We start from the raw sequence: 21,706 nt of genomic DNA on the forward strand, positions 1-21,706 counted from the left end.
GCGGGCGGAACGCAATGTACATGGTGCTCTACCCACTGCGCCACAAAGCCGACACAGAATGGGAGGCTACGAACGCGCCTTATATCCTTGACTCATTCAAACTACGCCAAGAAGCTGCTGATACAACGCATTCACTACCACCAACTCCCCAAACACTAAACGTTACGCAATACACCCTCCCCCTATGCGACGCATTTACTCGAGTCCCCCTCGCGGGGAGATGGGCCCAATTTTTGAAGACCGTCTCGCCTAGCATGACACGCCAGCAAAGCGGCAAATAAACATATCAGATAGGGCGTCCGGGGCAGTGCGAACACACTCTTTGACCGGCGCGTGGCCTGCGCGATCGGCAACCGGCGGCGCGCCGTTGCACCGGCGTACCATGGTTCCCGTCGGCGCTCATACGTGGCGCAGCAATGCAGTTCGGCCTAAGGTCCCTGAAATAGTAATTTTAAGGACCTTAGTTCGGCCTAGAGTTCCTGTATATCGCTTAGCGGAAGAGTTGCGCGTCTGATTGCCACATGTCCCGGGTTCCGGTTCGACAGAAAGCCCGCTTCCAGTGCTGCGCACAGTCAGTTCTACTCAACTGGGCATCGGCGGTTGTGGAAGCGGGGGCAGCGGCGGCCGCTCATCTTATAAGCGGCCGAATATCGTGCGCCAGATGTGCGCCAGTCTTTGCCCGGCCGCTCCTCGCCACTCCTCCTCGCCGCTGCCACTGGCGCGGCGGCCCGGCGGCAGCTTTTTCACGCAAGAAGGGTGGCTTTCCCGCAGGAACTGGAACTTAAAATGGAGGATGGGCCCGCAACTCTGCTCCCCTAGGGGAGCTATATACAGGAACTCTAGTTCGGCCACCGCTCCCGTGCTCCCTTCACTTCTAGGCGGACCTGTACATGCATAAATGCATGCATATACATACATACATACATACATACATACATACATACATACATACATACATACATACATACATACATACATACATACATACATACATACATACATACATACATACATACATACAGCTGTACCTGCTGTACCTGTGCGGCAGGTACAGCTTTCCATATGGGCTGCTTCATTACGCCGCTATGCACCACTCTACTCCCTTGACCCAGAATGTACTTTCAAGTTACCGCCTGGTCTCAACAAGCACGACGCAGCTGTAATACACCGCATACGTTTGAACGTCGCCTACACACGCCTTTTCCGTTTTAAGCTTCAGCAGACCAGCTCACCCTTGTGCGAAGACTGCCACTGTCCAGAAGACGTCCACCATGTCATCTGTGTGTGTAGACGATACGATATACCCAGACTCTCTTTGACAGTGATTTTCGGCAAACTACCCACATCACGTCTTACGCTGCATGATGTGCTTCGCCCCTGGTCATGCGCTAAAATGGCCTCCCGTGTGACGAAAGCCTTTCTCAGCTTCCTCCGTAGTTCAGGTCTAGTAAACACTTTTTAACAGTGCTGAACATTGGTGACACCTGTGATATAGAACCGCGTTCCACATCTTTAAACTCTTAACCTCTGTGGAATGCAAAGTGAATATTTCGCGTGTGTATGTCTTCAGCATGGCTGCTATGGTAACGCTGAATGTGCCGCGTTCCCGTGAGGCCACTCCGTGGTCTCAGAACTCTGTTCAACTTGAAGCGAACATTTCCTCGAGTATACTTCAACATTTATTTTTATACCGAACTTCTGAACTTGCTTGCGACTCCAATTCTCATCATACTTTTTCCTTTTTCTGATTTTTCCTTCTGTCTATCTTCCCTTTTTGCTTTTATTTTTCTTTCACTCGTTCCATTTTCACCTGACGTAGCATGTCAGGCTCTTTGCTGGACAAACCTCGTCAGTATCATTAAACCACTCTCTCTCTCTCTCTCTCACACACACACATACGTACGCACATACATACCTACCTACATACATACATACATACATACATACATACATACATACATACATACATACATACATACATACATACATACATACATACATACATACATACATACATACATACATACATACATACATACACAGTGAATAAATATTTTCTATCGCCTTTAAAAATCAGATCGTGTTACCTACCATGCCCACTGCTTCAGTGTTCCTCATGTTCAGATTCTCTCAAAGAAAAATAAAGGCGCCGTTGAATTGTAAAATCTACACAAGCACACAAAGTTTGTATCACAATATTTATATCAAATATGTGTCTCGGAATCGGCGGTTTGCAAAAAGATGTTACCTCGCGTTATTCCGCTAACACGCCGTTTTGTGAGAATTCGCTTTAGTCGACCCTTTGATGAAGGATTCAAATCCGCAAAATATTTCCGGCAGTTGTTTTCTTTAGACCAATTGTTGTGTGCGTGCGTCTTTTGGTACACCGAGGGGTTTTTCATCTACAAGGTACGAGGGGTCATCAAAACAAGAACATAGCGTTACCCGGGTCGAAGAGTATGTATACGCTGACTGCAACGCGCCCTCATTTGCAGCTTGTTGGGCGCTGTCACCGAAAACCATGTTCCAAAACGACCAGCGGTCGCCAACACAATTGCTTTCCTTACGGCAGCAAAAAGCCCATGGTGAGTGTGCAGATGCTCAGCCTATACAAACTCATAAAACACTTCTATGTCATTCCCAATTTACCAGAAAATTCCAAGACAGGTGATTATATAGCAAGAAGAGAATTACGGACTGTGGCATGACTTGCCCAACAATACCGCATAGTTCAAAATACGCCTAATATCCTGCTCACAGCAGGTTATCCAATTTCTCAATGCGGGTATGTTCAATACGATGAGTACATGACACTTTGTTTGTTAGGCTTAAGAGTACGCGAACAACATTTGCAATACGGGAACGTATTGCTGCTGGTTTACCATCCTTCTGCTTGTTTTCTGTGTAATAGGTTGAATTATTGGTTCATTGTCCATTACCCGCATCTTCTTCAATCTACACCCCACTATCTGAGCAGGATCACTGCGACCCATAGTTTTGGGTTTGGAGATGGTATCAGCGCTTTGTCCCTTCGAAAAACAACGAAACCATTGCGAGCAATGCCATCTCAGTTTCCGCACTGCATTTTAGCGTCCCCGACTATAGGTTGACGCGTCCCTGGCTTGACAACTAAAAAGATACGCCCCTGGCTGAACTGCTGCAAGTGAGGTTGGACTGCATGCACAGGAGTATTTACATCAGGGCTCATACTTTCACCGATGGGTCTTCGTTGCCTCAATGCTCCTCCTCGGCATTACACGTCCTGTGGACCGGTGAACTCTACCTTTATTTTATAGAAAGACCATCTTCCTCGAGATCAGTTGAACTACATGCCTTCCAATAGGCAATCCGCTACATCCTCCGTCAAGAACCCAATGAGTGGACCATGTTCACCGACTCTAAATCTGCCCTACAGTGCCTGTTTAAGAGCGACAAGCGCCTTAATTATTAACTTTCCCCGCAAGAAATTCTCTATCTTCACCGCCTCGCAGTAGGCGCTGGGCATAACATTGTGTTTCAGTGGGTGCCCAGTAGCTGTGGGATATTATGGAACCAAAAACCTGATCACGCTGCCTATACGCGCCTCACCTGCCGAAATAAACGAATATTTTTTTGCGAAACACGACGCTTCCACCTTGGCCGAGAGGCGTTATGCCCTCACAGAAAGAAACAGAATCTGGTTACATACTCCTCACCCCCATAAATTCTCCACTCCCTTGACCCTCAACTGTCATTAAGAGTTCCTCACCAGCTACCGCATCATCAAGAAACATTATTTTTCTCGACTCCGACTTGATGCAGCGTGCACAAACAATTACCATTTCCACACTGGACTATCTACTGATTCCCGGTGCAACAGCTGTGTTTCGGAAGACAAAATCGAGCATGTTTTGATCCACTGCCCTGCTTACAAGGACTCTAGATCAATCTTGCAACGCAACATCATTTCCCCCATAGGTTTTACGCAAGGACCAGTGACTATAAAAACCATTTTAGGGCCCTGGCCTTCTTGTTCTCAGCAACGCCTAGCCCTAAAAATTGCTTTCATTCCTCCGCGATACCGGCTTCCCAGTCGAAAGAGACGACAGGAACTATTTTTGTAGTTTGTCGTATTTTCGCGTGTCGTACTTTCGTCTTGTCGTATTCTTGTCATGTAGAGATTCTGATGCTATGTCGTGTATGGCATTCATGTCTGGTGTTGATGTTCCGTCGGGCGAATTCCTGTCTTGTCGTGATCCGGATGCTCAATCAAGTTGCAAATGGTGGGAATGTTATTGCCCTTTATGAAGAGCAGCGTAAATGGCAGCCTTGTTAATAGAGAAACGTTTGTCGTTGATAAAATTGACTTGCTCGTTTCCACAGAAATGTCTGTCGTGACAACAGATGGCTTTGTCGTAACAACTGGACTTCTGTTGTTGCAACAAAGTTTTTTTTCGTACAACAATAATTCTTTTTTGGTTTTTGCGGTATTCCTGTGTGATTACAGACTGGGTTAATTAAAAAAAACTTTAGATCTTTAAACCCTGAAACGTTTGCCCTTGCCTCTTCTTACCTAATTTCGTTGCTGCCTGTCTCAGATCTCTTTTCTTCTCTTCTCTCTTTTCGGCCTTTCGTCATTTTCCCCTTCCCCTAACAGAGTATCATGAAGGCGATTTTGTACGCGGGTAAACACACTGTTTTCTACTAAAGAGCTCCTCTCTCTCTCTCTTTATTCATTGTGATTCTTGACAGACTGGAGATATTGAATAGATGTTTCACTTTACAAAGCATCCTCCCGTACAGCAGTGGGTGCATGGACAGCCGCTTTGAAAGCGAGCTGTGGTTTTTGCGGCGGAGCGGCGAAACCATGAATAAAATATTCTGACGTCTACCCTGATTCTCTTTCCACATACATTTTACATGTACGCACGTGGTCATTGTTGTGTACACGGTGACACAGCAGCATCAGTCACCCTCTACCCTGCAGAGATATCCCGTCCGATGCTTTTTTAAAAGAGAGCAATATGTGGGTGTGGCATTGTCGGTAAGGCATTGGTTTTGCGACGGAACGAACGCACGTTTGACGACCATAATATTCTATCATGCTTTCGTCATAACTCAATTGACTCACAGGCTGAAAGTGGTGCTTGAACTTTGCCTTCAGTAATGTCATCAGAGGCCGCAACTTTGTGAGTTTGTCGCTTAGAGTAAGACTCGTATTGTCGGCACAGTGAAGAAACCTCATGATTTCTACGAAACGGTTTCTTCGCATGGCGTTATATACCATTTCATTCCGCATGTCGATTCCACTGTCCCAGTAGCACCTGGCAAGCGGTTGTAACCGGAGAGAACCAGTACACCAAGAAAACACTTCATCTCTTCCTTTGCGACCTCGGGGTCTGGCATATTCAAAACCAAAGCGTAGCTTCTTGTTTGTTCGACCAAGAGATCTATGACGCTTCCGTCATAAAAGAGCTCAAACCATTCTACAGGCGAAAGGTCTCTGTAAGCCGCGAAGCCTGGTTTCGGAAATATTTCGGAATTTTTCACAAGGTCACTATTCTTCCACTTGGTACTTGAAGATGAATTCGCGTCAGCGCTTTTCTTTTTTACGCATGAGGAGCCATTTGGTTATTCATCGCTTTGTTCTTCATACTCTGCTTCATCTTCATCACAATCGCATCCACCAATACGACGGCTGTCGGCAAGAACCGTTTCAGCACCTGCTCTAAGCTGCTTACTACTAAGGTTGTCTGTGAGGCCGCCAGAGTCCCCATCTGCGGAATCTTCGTCCGAGTAAATGGTAGCCTCCGGTGGCTCAATCTAAATAGCCGACACATCTTCATTTTTTTTCTTTCTTCTAAAGTCAACCTAGGCAGAGAAGAGATTGACGCATGAGTGGTGCGGAGTTACCCTACAAGGAGCGTAAATTCAAGCAACGAAATTAGGCAAAATACGGAGCCTAAAGGCCCAGCGTGACCTTATGGCAACAAGTAAAATAACACGCTTTTTTACTAACAACACGTCCATCAATCTCTCTCGAATTGTCCCCGGAGATTGCATACAGCAAGTGCTCTACATGGACGTGTACAGTGGGGTCCACTCTTAAACGGAAATGGCGAGCGCGTGGCCAAAGCGCAACGCGAAGCGCCGGCGCCGAGAAGTGGCGAGAATCGGAAGCTGCCGGCACATGCGCACTGGCCTCAGAAGGAGGAGCAACCGCCTGTCGTCTGCTAGGGCGCGCTCCTGCCGCAGAGCAGGCGAGAGCCGGGAAATGCCGCTCTCGAAGGTTGCATTGGACGGGAAGCGCGCCAATCTTCTCCCTCGAACTAGAGCGCGGTTCGTTCCGCCTTAAATTTCTTGATGGATTGTACTCACTGACTAGACCCCCTTTTTAACAGAGGAGCTGTCCTAGCGATGTCCCAGACGAGTCTCTGCTGGTATCGTGTCATGCTCTCTGTTTTTCCACCGCCCGAAAGCAGGTTCCCAGCATTTAACGAAATTCGCAAAAAGTAAAAAAGGCCCCAGGGCCTTCATATTTTGATACAATAGTGCTCATATCTCTCCTGACAAAATGTGTTCCCAGTGAAGCATCGGTGTTTATAGGTGAAGCCAACTTTAGGGGATCGGTGTAAGCTTGGAAGCTGGCTTTTCCGCATTGGCTGTTGCGCAGTGAAGCATGGCCATCTACAGGAGGTGGTATAATTACAGAAAACGGCTGTAACTGTTGTTTTAGCGGCACTATGCGGAAAGAAAATGTGTGACAATCAGCACCCAAGACGACTCTACCTTTACGCACCACCGCTTCGCTGATCACCCTTCTTCACAGGGTGACAGGTCACTGAATTTTTTTTACGTAACCGGGATGTGTGAACCAGTCGAAATGCCTGTCAGGCAGAACACCTGCATTCCTTGGCCACTTTCTTACAGCGGATCTGCAGTAGGCTTATCCCAGTGCGTACTTACAAAAATAAAAGCCGCCCATCTCCTTATCATTTCGCACACCATCTCCCTATGGGCCCCTCCGCGCCACCTGGGCTTCATACTTTGGTATAAGTAGGCGTTGATGGCCCCTAGAAATCGTCGTTCCGACAATTCATTTATGTTTCGAAAGGAGGATGACTGGAGGTCTGTGTAAGCGGGCTCTCCCAAATGAAGGGTCGCACAGTAAAGCCTACTCCAATCCTGCTGAACGCTTCCCTGGTACGGCGGCGCAAATTTGTCGCCAACAAATTACCTACAAGCAGCTCCGCTGGTCATCGACCTTCTCAAACGGGAATGGCACTGAATTTTAAGTGCGAATGCACTTTATAAGGGACCCTGAATTCCGGCGACCGCCGTCCGTCCACATAGCAACAGCTGCGGGTGCGCGCGCTCCTCGTCTTCCTTGGCAACGGGGGGAGATGGGCGCGCGCTGCCTGGCCGCTGACATGGCACATACCCACGTGGGGGATTGGCCAGGAATCGGGCGTGAGAAGGGCTAGAGTACTGACACGAAATTTCAAAGATGAGATCCGCTCTAGCAATCAAGTACAACGACAACACAAATAGGTGTCTGTGCATGGCACATACCCACGTGGGGGATTGGCCAGGAATCGGGCGTGAGAAGGGCTAATGCACCCGCTTAAAGGAGTACTGACACGAAATTTCAAAGCTGAGATCCGCTCTAGCAATCAAGTACAACGACAACACAAATAGGTGTCTGTGAATAAATGCATCTTTCTTTCTTTGTAGTTGTGTGTGTGTGTGTGATCTCTCTTTCGCGAACATTACCGAACCGCGCAAATTCAACTCGTGCATTCGCACTTTCACATTCTTCCCCTCGGGGAAATGCGGGGAAATTTTTTACGTGTTCTTTACGCAATGGGGCACACTATCAGGAGGCAACCAGAAGAAAGAATAGGTATCACATTGTCTACGTTAAAAAAGACCATCAACGTTTTTTGCCAACAATGACCTATTAACTCGGCGAGTTATACAGCGCGCTTGCGGTAGAAAGATCAAAGTCTAATGTTGCCCCCATTTTCTACGAGACGCAGCTCCGGCGTTATAGTGAGTTATGGAAACGTATAATTTTCTCTCATTTTCTTCTTTTGGGTTGCGATAACTTTACGAAGCGACAAGCCTCTAGTATAAGGTGCAATCTTATGAAAATCGGGATATGATGTGAATGAACAGACATGCTATAAATATTTTGGGTTCGGGTGGCTTACTTCGATTTTATTATACAAAATCAGCGTTCTTCGCCGCTTTGAACGATGCATTAGACGAACGGTTACAGTGGTTAGTACCGGGGGACATCACCGTGGCACTCAGCCACTGCGATCATACGCGCGTGCAGTGACTCATACAAGGCACCGGCTAGTGTCGGGTCCTCTTTGAGTCGGTCCAACTCCTGCTGGACTGCCGCCCACAAACTTCTGAGGACAGTCCGTGCAGAGATTGCCGCGAAAGCGCCGTCTTCATTCTTCCCCAGACGTTTTCGATGATATTCAAATCCGGTGATTGGGGAGGCCACGTGAGAATGCTGGCACCTTGTTCTTGGAGCATTGCCTGGACTCAGTTCTTGGCCGTGTGCGCAGGGGCGCGATAATGCTGGAACATGTAATCTTTTTCAGGAAACTGCCCGCCATTGAGGAAGGGGAACGCCACATTTTGGAGGATTTCGCAGTACTTCTTGGCCGTCAGCTTTCCCTGAATTCGCACAAATGGTCCCAGTTCGTCTTTCGTTATGCAGCCCCACACGCTCACTGTAGCGCAGCCACTGGCACGTAATCGTTAGGTGAACTGTGACTGGTACCTAATGCAAATAAAGAAAAGTGTATCACCATGCTGTTTGACATAAAATGAGCGCTATAAACTTACGTCGTCATAAAATGTGAATTTATTTATTAATCGCTTGCTTGTGAACAAGTCATTATAGCTAAACCGCTGATGTTATTGCGCTAAAGAGGACATCAAAAGGAAGTTACAAAGCGTAACCTCCAAAATGAACACCGGAAAGGCATCGCAGTCGTCTCTCGTTCATACCTTTAACACGAATCCATGGGGACATCAAAAACTAAGAATTACCGAAATTTTAACGTAAATAAAAAGCATTACCATTAGTGCGCAACACGTCTCCTTTCTTCATTTTCGTTAGCAAATCAAATCTCGTCACCAATTTGACCTTACGACACCGGTTGCAGGGATAGTTCAGAGTTATCGTTAAAATCAAAATCTTGATCGTCCGCCGCGGACGCTGATGGCGCGGCGCCTTGCGCGAAGAAAACGTTTATGACCTGAAAAAAGAGAGCCCTACGTACGCTGCCGGGAGTCTCAACTGACCTGCCACTTAGTGCGCTGCGTCGGTTGCTACGGCGCCGACATAGTGCACAACATAGCGTTGCTTTGGCGCTTAAAATTTTGAATTTTATCGAGAAAGGACGGTCACCTTGATGCTTTTTGTTGAAAATAACTTGCCATTCACGGTTTTGATGGGTTCTAGCTTCGAATAATGGAGCAATTTCTTCCATCGAGTTACATGTAAATTGATGCTACCGCCCCAACAAAAAATTGCATTTAAGCGACTTACTATTATCGAGAGTCCACTGTATTAAAACTACAGATATGTATCTAACTAGGTGCCGGTAAAGAGGCTTCGCCATGTGCCGGTGACTAAAAACTTTTTTTCTGCATAACCAAATAGATTAGCCACAAGGTGCTTACAGGCTGTTGGCGGATCGCCAAACACGAGCCTTCTGGTCCCAATACGTCGTGAAGGTGCATTCATCGGAGAAGACCACCCTTGCCCAGTTTTGTGTCGTGCAGGACATGTGTTTCCGAGCAAACTGCAACCTTTTTTTTTTGTTGGCAGCCCGCAGGAGGGGCTTTTGGGCGGCAATCCGACTCTTCAGCACGGCTTCATGCAAACGCCGCTTGATGGTCGTTTTTGATGCCTGGACACCAACCGCTTCGCGTATTTCTCAGACGGATGCCCCTGGCTTTGCGGCGGCGACTGCGACGATGTTCAAGTCTTCCTCTAAACTTGTCTTCCGACACCTCGGTTTTCGTGGCGCATCTTTGATTCGGCATTGTGTGCTGAGCACGAGGTCACGGGTTCGATTCCCGGCTGCGGCGGCCGCTTTTCTGATGGAGGTGAAAAGCAAAAACGCCCGTGTGTACGAGATTTCGGCGCACGTTAAATATCCCCAGGTGGTCAAAATCAATCCGGAGCCCTCCACTACGGCGCGCCTCATCGCCTGCGTTGCGTCGGCGCGTTAAACCCTACAATCAATCGATTCGGCGTTCTGTCCTATACGCCTGGATTATACAATTGACAGTTTTGATAGGTCTTTTCGTAAGCCTAGCGATGTCTCGTTGTTTCATGCCTTGAATGCACAGCCTTACAATCTGCCAGCGCTTGTTTTCCGGCACTCTGGCCATGACGAACTCGCGGCTGCAGGAAGAATGAAGGTAGCAGCACACGAACAGCTTCTTATTACGACCACCTGATCGCTGTAGCATGTTCCGTCAAATTATCTGTGGACGCACTTTTAAGTGCGAATGCACTTCTTAAGCGACCCTGAACCTGCGTCCACCGGCGATGTCCGCATAGCATACCCACGTGGGGGATTTGCCAGGAATCTCCTCGTCTTCCTTGGCAACGGGGGGGAGATGGGCGCGCGCTGCCTGGCCGCTGACATGGCACATACCCACGTGGGGGATTGGCCAGGAATCGGGCGTGAGAAGGGCTAATGCACCCGCTTAAAGGAGTACTGACACGAAATTTCAAAGCTGAGATCCGCTCTAGCAATCAAGTACAACGACAACACAAATAGGTGTCTGTGAATAAATGCATCTTTCTTTCTTTGTAGTTGTGTGTGTGTGTGTGTGTGATCTCTCTTTCGCGAACATTACCGAACCGCGCAAATTCAACTCATGCATTCGCACTTTCACATTCTTCCCCTCGGGGAAATGCGGGGAATTTTTTCCGAGCTGGCTGGCTCGGTGCCCATTTCCACTTCCCTTCGCATCGTTTACTTTCTTTTGAGTGCTCTAAGCCATTACACCCGTTAGTGATAAACAGTAGCTACAGTATCTCGGGCGGGCTGCCACCTGAAACATCTATCACGGAATCTATCAAGCACAAATACCGACGTTTTCAAGTGATGCTGGAAATAACTGACTTGAACATGCAAAGTGTAATGTAAACGCCATGTAGTAAAGCGCACCTTAAGGAGCTCTGATTGATTTGATTGATTGTGGGGTTTAACGTGCCGACGCAACGCAGGCGATGAGGCGCGCCGTAGTGGAGGGCTCCGGATTAATTTTGACCACCTGGGGATCTTTAACGTGCGCCGAAATCTCGTACACACGGGCGTTTTTGCTTTTCGCCTCCATCAGAAAAGCGGCCGCCGCGGCCGGGAATCGAACCCGCGACCTCGTGCTCAGCAGCGCAACGCCTTAGCCACTGAGCCACCGCGGCGGGTAAGGAGCTCTGAAGATTTAATGACCTGAATTCACATTCAGCCTACCTATGGGTAGGCCACGGGTGATTCGTTCGGCCGAAAGAGCAGGCGGTTATGCGGGAAAGCGCTCGTGAGCATAATCGTTAGCGTATTCGCGAACCTGCACGTCGGCGTGCTCGTGAGCGTCGTGCGGACCCCGATGTTCTTCAGGCGGAAGTGCAGGCCAGCAAGCAACGTAGGCCTCAGGGGCCATTGTACATTGCGTGCTTACCGTCAAGCTTCACGTGTTTTACAGTGAAGTTTTGCTTATTTTATATCGGAATACCCGATCAGTTTGAAACTCATTGTTATTACAGAACGAGGTGCCTTTTTTTTTGTTTTGCGTCATTAGAAAGCTTTTTGACAGTACTGCAAAGAGAAATATGGGAAAAAGCAGACTGAACGGGGCTAAAGCGCCGTTTTATATACCTCCTTACTCGTGTTTTTATGCATTTTGATGTCCCTTAAAACGTTAATTTTCCTCAGGGAAGGGTAAGGGCCGGTGTTAATTGACTATGAGTCTCAGGTGAAAGCAATTCAGAAATATTTTGCACTGGCTAGGTTTGCGGCAAAATCGGCCCGTCGTTGGAGTTCGTACAGCCAAAAGAATTAGCCCGCACACACGTACTGCTTCGTATAGCATGGCTAGAACATGAGTTGGTATTCTGTATGAATGTTGTTGCACCTACATATTCAACACGCGACTAATAATCACGCCAAATCAGCAAAGACCAAATTTACCTCATTGCTTATTGCCCCCGGGATAGCGTGCCCCACGACGGAAAGAATAGATAACAAAAGTGGGAAAGGAATGCAGTTGTTCTGCCTGAGAGGCATTTCGACTGGTTCACACATCTCGGTTACGGAAAAAGAATTGAGTGACCTTTCACTCGGTGAAGAAGGGGCATCAGCGAAGCTGTGGTGCGTAAAGATAGAGTCACCTTGGCGGCTGATTGTCACGCATTTTATTTCCGCATAGTTCGCTAAAACAACAGTTACAGCCGTTTTCTGTAATTGTACCACCTCCGTAGATGGTCATGCTTCACTGCGCAACAGCCAATGCGGAAAAGCCAGCTTCCAAGCTTACACCGATCCCCTTAAAGTTGGCTTCACCTATAAACACCGATGCTTCACTGGGAACACATTTTGTCAGGAGAGATATGAGCCCTCTTGTATCAAAATATAAAGGCCTTTTTTGAATTTTTGCGAATTTCGTTAAATGCTGGGAACCTGCTTTCGGGCGGCAGAAAAACTGGCTCCAGAGAGCATGACACGATACCTGCAGAGACTCCTCAGGGACATCTCTATGACAGCTCCTCTGTTAAAAAGGGAGTCTAGTCAGTGAGTACAATTCATCAAGAAATATGGGGCGGAACGAACCGCGCTATAGTTCGAGGGAGAAGATGGGCGCGCTTCCCGTCCAACGCATCCTTCGAGAGCGGCATTTCCCGCCTCTCGCCTGCTCTGCGGCAGGAGCGCGCCGTAGCAGACGACAGGCGGTTGCTCCTCCTTCTGAGGACAGTGCGCATGTGCCGGCTGCTTCTGATTCTCGCCACTTCTCGGCGCCGCCGCTTCGCGGAGCGCTGTGGCCACGCGCTCGCCGTTTCCCTTTAAGAGTGGACCCCACTGTACATCATGCTATTCCAAGAAAGAATATTACAAAAAAAGTGGCCGCGTATTTGCTCCTTTCGTTGCAAATGTCGTCAAAAGATGATAGTCTTTGTAGACATTTGCCAACGAAATGCCCCCCTTCGCTTTCCCGCTCACCTCTCATGCTGTTCCTGTTCGGTCGCGCTCATTCCAAGGTAAACACACTAAAGGTTTGCTCAAGGGAGTTTGACTTTACCGCGTTCTACTGCTACAGGCGGGGTTCCTCGATGCCAGCGCTGCTGTACGGCGGAGACGCGCGTGAATCGAGGCGGCCGTCTTCAAGGTTTATAGAACTGCGTTGCCGGGCTCCACGTGCGTTCGAAGCAGAACGTGAAACCTAGCTAGTGGGACCTTTCTTTGCTGTTTCCGCGTGATTTCTCATATGCCGCCAGGAGGTGGCGCGGGCAACAGGAGGCGGTACGCGTTGTTCTGCAGTGGATGTAGAATATTGTCACGAAGCCAAGAACGACGCAGTTGCTTGGAAAAGAAACAAGTTTATTGGAGCGAACTTGAGCTCCCCTAACAACTGAAAAGAATACAGAGGCGGCGAAGCAGCGGTCAGCAAAGTAACGTACGTGCGTCGGCGAGCGTCGCAGAATCGAATGCCGCGGCGTCTGCTGTGCAGGCTTTTAGCTTTCGGCGCGAGAGTTTCTGGAACCGTCGATTCGCATCCAGAACGTGGTAGATCACAGAAGATTATTCTGGGCTAGCGGCGTTTGGGCGAAACACTCTGCTTATCTGAATTAGATAGCCCGTGCGGCATAAAAATAAAGAATGGAACACACGCTTCGCATGGGACACAGATAACAGAGCCGGGCGCGGCCGGGCATTAAAAACAAACAATAAATAAACAAACCTATACATGGTTCGCGGCAATATCATTTTCTATCGAAAAACCAAGCATCCAGGAATTTTTTAATAAAGGAACACTGTAAATATCCCTTGTGTACCAATTTCCTGTCTTATATTTGCGTAATGTCTTGTTCTTGATCAACAAATGTGAGAAGTATGAACATATAAACCGGGCTTAGACGTTTACATTTGGTTGTGAGTATGTTAGACTATTGCGCGGTAAGCGTTTTACTTTGGGCGGGTGGCTGAATCAAGTTACAGACAGACAGACAGACGGACAGACAGACATACAGACAGACCAAAATTTCTCGGTTTAAGTAGCCCAAGAAAGACTATCGTCTTTAAAAAATCCGCTTATCCTCGGGAGCGTTGCATGTCGACACGCCAAAACGCAGAACCACTGTTTCGCGACTCTTTTTTAGCAGCTACCAACTAAACATGGACAACCTCCGTCACCTGGTGCTTGTAAGGGGTACCCTAACCTATAAGAAAAGCATTGCGTCGTAAATTTGGCGCGATTTTTTAAACCTGCATAAATTGAAACACGCCGCGGGGATAGGTGTGATCATATCATCAGTCTGATACGTAAGGGGTTTGATTGGAGTGAGTACTTCTGGTTAAGCACATCGTTTTTCAGTTATATATATATATATATATATATATATATATATATATATATATATAGTAAGGAAACGAGGGGCTCGTTGAGGAAATACAGAAAGATAGGTCAGCAGTCTACAATGCCAAAGGAGGCATAGGGGTGTGGTTAGGCTCTTTTCTTTTTCACTACTGTTAATGAAGTAAACATTTTTTTAATATACAGAAGAAAGAAAGAAAGAAAAACACGCGCCCATAGTGGGGACCGAACCCACGCCTTTCGATTACATGTCGAATGCCTTACCAATTCGGCTATCTGGGCGACTGTGTTCTCCTTAACTTTGTGGGCTATTTATATTTACTAGAAGTGTATCTGACGCTTGAGGGTGGTGGCCAGCGCCACTCTGACTACACGGGGAGAAGGGGACCTTCTTTTCAACCCCCGGGGCGTGACTCGGAAGGTCTACAGCCTGTCATGAGCGGGTAACTGGCGGGAAGCCCTCTTATGCTACCTAGGCATCAAGGCTGCCAGAACCGAGACCCTCGCTAGGCTTTCGCAGAATAATATAGTAAGGAAATGAGGGGCTCGTTGAGGAAATACAGAAAGATAGGTCAGCAGTCTACAATGCCAAAGGAGGCATAGGGGTGTGGTTACGCTCTTTTCTTTTTCACTACACTCTAAGAAAAAAGATAGTCAGTACTGACTCATTTTACAGAGTCATTGGCTTGCTACAGAATTGACTACCTTTGGACTCTTATGGGGAGGGTCACCAGACTCTCTTTCAAACAGAGTCCTGGGACTCTTAGGGAGGGAGTCGTGATGAAGAGTCAAAAGTGAGTCTGCAGGACTCCTGAAAATTAGTCACGGTGACTCCGAAATAGTAAACAAAAAGAGTCTGCTTGACTATGTTATGGCCCAGCAATAAGAGTCGTCCTGACTCTGTTTGGAAAAGAGTCTTGTGACTCTGTTAGACCGGGTCAAAAAAGGCTATGCAGGACTCTGTAAGGGAAGTCACCTCGACTCCTAATTTTCAAACGAATAGAGTCTTCATGACTACATTGCGAGTAGTAAAAGTAGTCACACAGACTCTCCGTTTGGCTATAGAGAGCCCGCTTGGCTACTTTGGCTACTACATGACCCCAGCCAAGTCGCCCTGACCTGCTGAAAGGGAATCCCGCGACCCCTGAGATAGAGCATGCAGGACTCTGCAGCACCGTCACCGACACTGAAAATCTGCAAAGAAAAGTCCAGTTGATTATTTCCCGACTCGAGCAAACAGAATCGCTTCAGAGTCGATAGGATAAAAAAATACCATACAGATACTATTATGACCCTATAAGGACAGCCATGCATACATGCAAGAAACATCAATGCAAAGTACCAAAACAACCATTTTATTGAAATAAAGCCTACAACCGTTTCAAATTATGCATTGGCTCAATGACTAGAAAAAAATTGACACAAAATAAAAATCACGAGTTTTTGTCTTAGACAACACACAATGGACTATAAGAAACGTGAGAAATGCAAGATTCAAAATTATCACCTTAACATTTGTGTCTCACATAACAAAAACTTGTTACATTGAACGGGACAAGCAACACTGAGTTCACATATAGAAAACACAACCCTACAACAGTGATCAGCCATTAGCTGGTTGCTCACTAACTTTACAAAATGATAAGTGAATATGAAAACACAAAATTTTTTAAAACCACATTTATAAAAAAATGCTACAAGAAATAAAAATCACGAGTTTGTCTTAGACAACATATACATGACTAGAAGAAACGTGAAAAATACAAGATTCAAAATTATTACCTTAGACAACATTCGTGTCTCAAATAACAAATTGTAACATTGAACGGGACAAGCAACACTTGAGCTCACATATACAAAACACAACCCTACAACAGTAATCAGCCAACAGCTGCTGGCTCAACAACTTCACAAAATGTTAAGTGAATATGAAAACACAATTTTTCTTAAAACCACATTATAAGAAATACAAACATTTGAAAATATCATTTTAGACAACTGAAGTGAAAAAATTCTAGAACAATACAACTGGCAAATTGAAAACAGGACAATAAAATACACAAAACAGGGTTCAGTTCGGGAGTGTTATTGCTTAATAAAAATTTCATCTTGAACACATTCATATTTCTTGCATACAGCTAGGTTCGGCTTTATGATAAGACCACTTTGACCACTCATACGCAATGCAAATGAACATTAAAAAAAGGGTGTCAAAGAATTATAATGGATGATTGTTATAATTTTCCTTAAAATATTTTGTTCATTTTAGAACACAGAAATTTACTCGGAGGCTATACGTTGCAACACCCACCACTTTAGCTGCTGGCACTGGACAGTGTATTTATTCCCTCGCTGCCCCTGCACGAGCTCTCAAGGTAGTGACTACCTTTGTCGCCGGCATTAAGGTGCTGAAGCATGCGCCCTTTCGCACCACCATCAATTCCTCCAAAACTGTAAAGGTCTGCTTTGCAGACTTCAAGTACTGCAGGTTGTATGCCCAGTACATGGCACATACAAGAGCGATTCCTGACGTGAAGTCAAAGACGTTAACGGATACATGTTCGCACACCACCTTAATTGAGTCGGACCGCAGTGGGCTGCTCCCCGTGTACAGCAGAGTCGGTTGCGAGTATGCAGTATCTGGGTCCTGTAAAAAAAAAGACAAATAATGCTGAAATTTAGCTGCTGTAAAAAAGTTCTTTATGTGGACAGCCATCAATATGTATAAATTATTACTCTGACTGTCTTTAGTATGCCACGTGGACTGAAAACTAAAATACCTGCGATGATAAGTTACAGGGAAAGCTCAGTTATAGTACACCCCCCGGTTATGCGAAGACCCGCTTCTTATGATTAATCATTGGGGTCGCAGCAACCTGCCTTTAGAACCTACACATTAAATACGCCGGTTGTATAACGCACAAGTACACGCAGCTAGCTTCATGTGATGCATGGCTCGCAACCTGACACCCTTATAGCGGTTCCGAGGCGCAACCCCTACACCAAATATGAATACTCAAGGTCGGGTCTAATCAGCCGGTTTTACTTTCGCCTGGACGGAACTGTACAAATTTCACGCCGGCTCCGTCTGGAGGGAACGCTAAGCTCTCAGTTGTAATCCGTCTGGGAAGGGTAACTCACAGCGCTCTGTTCCGTCTGGAGGGAACTTTAGCACTTGTATATCGTTCCGTCTCGACGGAACGCTAGCCACAGCCTTTCCTTTAACATTGCGCTATCTCCTGGCTTGTCTCTTTGTGGCACCACTTTTTTTCTACTCGTTTCTTTACTACCCCAGTATGCTCAAGGCATTATCTCAAGCAATCGCGACTGCAGCCGCTCGTGCCTGTTTTTCTGTTAGTTCACAATCGGTGAAGGGTGCTCAGAGCCACAAGGTCAATTTTTATTTTTCTGGATGAGCACAACAAACAAATGCTTCAAATGCCACTCACGCTTGGTGATAAGATCAAAATAACCGAAGAGACCGAAAAAACGCTGAGCTACCGCCGACCCTTCCGTCTACATTCGTTGCTTCTTTGTTCACGAATAACAGCAGGCAGTTCCATTTTGCAAATGTCCTGCTTCACCCATTGCATTGGCATTCTCGCACTTTTGCTATGTTCAGCTTTATCCCATGGCACACAGCTAACACAGCAAAACGTTTTTGGAGCGCAGATATTGTGGAAGTAAATTTTTTTTTCAAGAATAGGTGCTTAGGTCACGCACTCACAAATTACATGAGGACAAGTTACACAGTAAATACCATGTTGCGCCGAACCATTTACAAAGCGCTGTTGTCTGTTCATTTTCGACTTCTCATGTCTGTATCTAGTCTGTGCTACTTCAAGATGTTAAAAAGCACTAGCAACTACCCCACTGTGGATCTTCCCAAAGCTTGATTTTGCTGGCTGATATCTTAAACACACTGGTTCCTTCCCAGGGTCTTGAGTTCCCCTTAAGGCTTCTCTTTATGGTAAGTTACAAAATTGAGGTTATCAAGACACCAAAATTTTGAGTGCACTTCACCTTTAGGAAAGCAAAAAAGTACATGGTCAGGGATATTTCGCTACCGGTGGTCAAAGTAACCATAAACGTTAAGCCTAAACACGTCAGCCAGCCTTTCTAAGGAGCAACAATTTTTTCCCAGTTGCTCTCTCCTACATGTACAGCATTTCTTTTAGTTTAATATTGGGTACACCCTAATATTTTTAATGCCGAGGGCAACTCAAGCCAAGAGCCCTTTGCCAATGTTGTGCCATCTAATTCGCAAATTAAGCTCACTGTTCTCACCAGTATCGTGAAGATGTCATCCTCTCTTTCCTTCACCAAATGGGGCAACCAAACGGTAGCGCTGACACCTTTTGCATCTGTAAAGAGAGCAAGCTAAACATGTACAGCCGAACCCAACTGATGGAAACCATTTTCATCGATTTATCCAGTATGTCGAACTCCTTCCGGTAACAGTATAGTTGCAGTAAAAAATATAGTAAAAATTACGTCTATATCGAATAAAAATACAAGCGAAACCCGCTATATTGAACGGCAAATGACGCAGGAATGCGCCCCCCACCCGCCGCGGTGGCTCAGTGGCTAAGGCGTTGCGCTGCTGAGCACGAGGTTGCGGGTTCGATTCCCGGCCGCGGCGGCCGCTTTTCTGGTGGAGGCGAAAAACAAAAACGCCCGTGTGCACGAGATTTCGGCGCACGTTAAAGATCCCCAGGTGGTCAAAATTAATCCGGAGCCCTCCACTACGGCGCGCCTCATCGCCTGCGTTGCGTCGGCGCGTAAAACCCTACAATCAAGGAATGCGCCCCTCCCCCCCCCCCCCCAAGTTGGCTTTTCCTCAAGGTGAAAGAGAAATACCGCCGGCCCATTTATCTCGGCCGCTCATCATCAGTTGGCGGCTCCTTCCCTCCTTCTCGCTCTCCCTTCCTATCGTAACGCACCTGCGCCGTCTAAGGCGAGTTGTTGCACCCCCATGCAAAAATATGATCGTGGGCTGTCCACCAGGTTTTTTTCGTTCTTTGAGTTTGTACTGCTCGCGCTTTTTAGGCTTTTTTTCCGAAGTGTAGCTGTGGTGGCTAGCGCTAGAAACGTTTATTTGACGGCTCAGCTAGCGCGAAGCGGCCGAATTTGCATTTCGCTGTGAAGTTGGCAATTATAAATCGAGTCAAAAGCGGTGTGGAGCTACAGTACTGCAAAGGAATTGTCATCTAGTGCAAGATAACGCTGAGTGCACACATGGCGTGCACACAAATTTCCTTGCCTGCTTCCTTGTGCCTGATTTCCACGTACGTGTGCTCGTTAAGGAGGATATTCCCCGCTTTTTGCTCACGAATGTGGCCTTGCAAACGCTCCTGCGCCACCCTAACGCATAATAGTTCACTCCAAAGCCCACACAATGCTAATATACCTTTTGTTAGACCGGCGGCCTATGAACAAAACGCTTACGGTGTGCAAGCTGCAGCAGGATGGTGCGCAATTTCATGTTTATACAAAAAACAAAACATCTACGCGTTGCTGGAGCAGGCGAGACCAGGCTTGCGAGCAAAACATAGAAATGGTCTAGTAAAGAGCACAGTCTCTGCGCAAGAATCAGTAACAAAAGTAGCATTAAAAGCGTTCTGCGCACCACCTATATTCCTCTAGCACCAGCCACTGTAAACTTACCGACGCGGTATTCAGACATCATAACCTGAAAAGGCTGAAAAATAAAAACCGCATTTCACTGTTCCTCGCCGTACCATTTAACCACAAAGCTACGCCAGCTTCCTCGAGGTCCGTGTGTACGGGATTTCAGCGCACGTTAAGGATCCCCAGGTGGTCAAAATTAATCCGGAACCCTCCACTACAGCGTTCCTCATTGCCTGCGTTGCTTCGGTGCGTTAAACCCTTCAATAAATCAAGCTTCCTCGAGGTACCCGGCGTTTGCTTTGGTTGATGGCTACTGAAATGGAACAGTTGATACACTTTCAACCGTTATCAAAGGGAACTTATTTAACACTAGTTTACCTTCGCAAACATTATAGTGAGAGTGAGGGATGGGGAGGGGAGGAGGGCAGGCCCATTAGTGCTAGTAAAATCTGCGGAGCGGGCAGTACTGAGCATGGTTTGGGTGCGAAGCAGGTGTCGATCGTTATTTGCTCAAGTTACTGCACCCTACATGCAAAGCTATGTCGGCAATGTGACGCCAGCACACAGGGGGAGCCGGCACTCGTGTGAGCCGAGCACACAGTGGCCGTAGATACTCTATACTATCTCGCGCCGGATCACTAACAATTGTTGTCAGCGCTCTTGCGGCATGGCGACAAAGCAAACATGCGAGCGAGCAGACAGCAACATATCGCAGTGGGACACGCAGCCTCGCTCCCGATATCTCAACAACGCATGTCCGTGCGTTTTCCTCGGCCGCTGCCAGGTGACGGCACCGGGATCTCCGGCTGTGCGCACCGCGGTTCGTGTTTGAATTGTCCATGACTGTACGCGCAAAATTATATTCTACCAATACATACGCGTCCCGCATTTGTACTATGGTCCCTTTTGTACGAAGTGACTGCTGCTTGGCGCCGAAATAAGCCGCTGTCGAGCACCTACTCGTTTCTTTTCATGTTGACATTTCGCCCCTCTGTCAGCCTGAGCCAAATTCATCAAAGCGCACTCAGCATTCCGTGTTCAGGGTCAAATAAAAGCGCCAGAGGAAGTGAAACAAACTTTCACTGCGCCTTGGCCGTGGAGCGGCCATCGTATTCAAGGTCGCCGTTTCGTCGGCGGCGACTGCCCTGTTCGCATACTGAGGCCGTCGAAAAACCTGCCACTCACGCAGAAATGAGGTTGGACGTTTCTGCCACGACTGTCCGCATAGTATTCAAGCAGCATATCTTACACAATTGAGCGTTATTCGCAAAGTGCACGAAGTTTTTTCACAAGGGAAAATCTCTCGCCGCGGTGAATACTTCACTTACCTCTATCAGATGCAGTTGCTGTGTTGCCGCAGCTCCGTCCGTATATCTTCCCTTATCATGGACGCTGTCCTCACGTGGAGCACGGCAAAAGCACTGTAAAATTGTAGCGACACTGACCAGCGAAACCACGTAGTTACGAA

At 47.1% G+C, this 21,706-nt stretch overlaps 1 long non-coding RNA gene across 1 annotated transcript; it reads right to left on the reverse strand.

Moving 5' to 3' along the window:
- Positions 1-16,964: 16,964 nt before the first annotated feature.
- Positions 16,965-21,690, reverse strand: LOC144139143 (uncharacterized). The gene is made up of 3 exons (XR_013316071.1): positions 21,567-21,690; positions 18,895-18,971; positions 16,965-17,254 (listed from the first exon to the last, which is right to left on the reverse strand). It is a non-coding gene; the product is annotated as an uncharacterized LOC144139143 (long non-coding RNA).
- Positions 21,691-21,706: the final 16 nt, after the last annotated feature.

The sequence above is a fragment of the Haemaphysalis longicornis genome, unplaced genomic scaffold (genome assembly GCF_048455015.1).
Source record: "Haemaphysalis longicornis isolate Haplotype H1 unplaced genomic scaffold, Haemaphysalis longicornis Haplotype H1 scaffold_5, whole genome shotgun sequence".
Taxonomy (NCBI): Eukaryota; Metazoa; Arthropoda; class Arachnida; order Ixodida; family Ixodidae; genus Haemaphysalis; species Haemaphysalis longicornis.